Source organism: Monodon monoceros, unplaced genomic scaffold (genome assembly GCF_005190385.1).
Source record: "Monodon monoceros isolate NGI ecotype Baffin Bay Population unplaced genomic scaffold, NGI_Narwhal_1 Super_Scaffold_18, whole genome shotgun sequence".
Taxonomy (NCBI): Eukaryota; Metazoa; Chordata; class Mammalia; order Artiodactyla; family Monodontidae; genus Monodon; species Monodon monoceros.
This window is the reverse complement of record NW_021703774.1, coordinates 144,484,257-144,487,020: the sequence shown is the minus strand read 5'-3', so window position 1 is coordinate 144,487,020 and position 2,764 is coordinate 144,484,257. Positions and strand designations below refer to the sequence as shown.

Below are 2,764 nucleotides of genomic sequence, written 5' to 3'. Positions count from 1 at the left end.
AGTCAGCACGCCCCCTCGCCCCGCACCACGCAGTACTTTGTGCAGTTTTTTCCAGTGTGGAGGAGCACGTGCGCAGGGTCCATGGGGGAGGAACTATACAAGCTCTTTCCGTGTAAGTGCTCCGCCCCGCCGCGCCCCGCGGGACACGACAGTGGCCCCTGTGCACAGCCCAGCGCACGGCCCCTCCCCCTGTACGCCCCACACACAGATCGGCCTCGGGGCGGGGGCCGGCGAGGGAGGGACTGCCTGGCTTGGGCTTCTTCCACCTGGACATCCTTGCCGTCCCCTTTCCTGCCCTTCCAGTAGGCTAAGAGCCTGAACCGAGCCTGCAGCCTCCATCTGCCCACGCCCAGCTCCAAGTCCAGGTGCCCTGGCATCCAGCCCAGATTCCCCTTGCTCTGTCCTCAGGGGCAACGGCCGAGGACTTGTACAGGAAAAATAGATAGCATTCAGGCGGACATCTTGGCGGCCAACGAAGTCAATGTCACCAAACAGGTGAGTGGGGGTGTGAGGGGGCCTGGAGCAGAGGTGCGGCGGCACGCACACTCAGGCTCCTCTCCCTGTCCCAGGAGCTGTATCTCAGTGGCCTCTCGACAGCACCATGAACAGACCATGAGCTTTTACTTTGGCCATTGTAATCAGGGTCAGGTGGCCTAACATCACACCACTTCCAGAGGGAGGTGTGGGAGAAAAGGAGCAAACAGAGCCTCCAAGGCAAGCCAGGAATGCCCAGGCTGTGGTGGTAGGGAAGGCTGGCAGGAGGAAGGAGCCACGGGCCAGCTCCGGTTGACTCTCCTTGGCCACTTGGTGGGAGGCTGGGATCTGCCCGCCAGAAGGGGGAAAGGAGAGCTGGCTGGGAAGGGTTCCAATAAACAAACGGTCTGCTGATACTATCTGGTGTCCGTGTGTGGAGGGCCAGAGGGAGATCTAGAGAGGTTATGATGAAGGGTCGGGGTGCCTTCTGACTCACCAAGGAAAAACGCTGTGGTCTGAGGGGAAGGACCACCAACGTCCGTAGAAGATTCAAGGGCACAGCCTGAGGAGAGGGCCTTACCTCAGCTCCCTGCTGGCCCCTGCGCTCTCCCCTCCAGGACACCACACCACCTGGTATTTCTCCTGCCTCTCCGGTTGCTGCCTTTCATTCTCTTTTGCTGATTCCTCTCTTCAAACCAGACTTCCTTAAAGGTGGAAGTGAGGCAGGACTCTGACCTGGCGCCTCTTCCCTACCTTTACCATCCGTGGTGACTTCCATTTGCTTAAATACCAATTCTGTGCAACGAACTCCCACGTTTCTATTTCCAGCGAAACATTTCTACCTCATGGGTGTTGTCGACGAAAAATTAATCAGTCGATCTAAGAAAGCAATGGAAATGTTATTCGAGCCAAATTGCGGAGATATCAGCCGGGAACAAGCCCTCTCGGAAAAGCTCCAAGAACTGTTCTGCTCGTGAGAGGTCAAAGCACAGTTATCCAGGGCTTTGTACGTTAAATGACGACACAGTGGACGTTGACACAATCCACATCGACACCTACAAAGCAAGTAATGGGTCATGGGTCTATCAGGGCCCCTTACACGATCAAGGAGGAAGGTTATCTCCTAAGGGTTATCTTGTTGATAATAGGAGAAGGTTGCTCTTTACAGTTGACCAGGTATTTCTGCCGACGGGGAGGTGGGGTTCGATGCATGGTGCAGATAGCGCAATGCACAGTAGAGGGAAGAGAGAGGAGGCCAAAGGGCAGAGAAATTATTTATGTTCAAATTGTCCTTGATCGCTTAGAATTTAGAATGGATTTGTGTTTCATCAGTGTTCCAAAGCATGAACTCCAAGTCCTGTGTCCATCTTCCCCAACTAAACTGATGGCAACTCATCCTCTGCCACTCAGAACAAAAACTGTTGGTGTTCTCCTTGATGCTCTCTTAACCTCTGGATCAATCCTGTCTGTTGACTCTACCTTCCCAAATTATCCAGGATCCAACTATTGTCTGCACTACCTCCATGCTAAACTCGGGTCCAAGCCACCATCATCTCCTCTAGATGACTCTGCTCTCTGCCCCATTCTCTTTGTCAGCACAGCAGCCACAGTGGGCCTTGTAAACTTCAGATTCTGTCAATCTGTCAGAACCTTGCAGGGCCTCCATTTCACTGAGTGAAAGCCCAAGCCCGTGCTGTTACGGCCTCCAGGGTGATCTAGGCTCCCATGACTTCTGAAATCTCTCCTACTCTCCTCTCTTCTTCACGGGGCACCAGACACCATTGGACTGGGGGGTGTCTTGAAGTTGACAAAAAAAGCTCCCGAGTTAGTTTGGGCTTTTGTGCAGACTTTCTGCTGAACACCTTGAGAGAGGTCCTCTTCCTAGAACCTCACCCCAGGTGTCTGCATGGCTAACTCCAGCGAATACTTCAAATCTTTACACAAAAGGTATCTTTCAGGACTTACCTGGTGGTGCAGTGGATAAGACTCCGTGCTCAAATACAGGGGGCCAGGGTTCGATCCCTGGTCAGGGAACTAGATCCCACGTGCATGCCACAACTAAGGAATGGTTGAGCGCACAACAAGGAGCCGCCTGCCACAACTAAGACCCGGTTGCAACAAATAAAATAATTTTTTAACAAAAACAAGAAATCTTCTCAGGGAGGGTTACCAGTAGTAAGTCGCCTCCCCACACTACCAACCACTTACTAGGACCCACAACCCACCACTGGTCGGGTCCGGAGGGGGCGGGACCCGACGGCTGCAAGTTGGACTGAGAGAGGCCACCTCG

The 2,764-nt window shown here is 53.7% G+C and overlaps 1 protein-coding gene across 1 annotated transcript in view; it reads left to right on the top strand.

The window, feature by feature from the left end:
* Positions 1-2,764, top strand: part of ARMH1 (armadillo like helical domain containing 1) — a 107,361-nt gene that overhangs the window by 34,926 nt on the left and 69,671 nt on the right. The gene's annotated exons all lie outside the window — the stretch shown is intronic.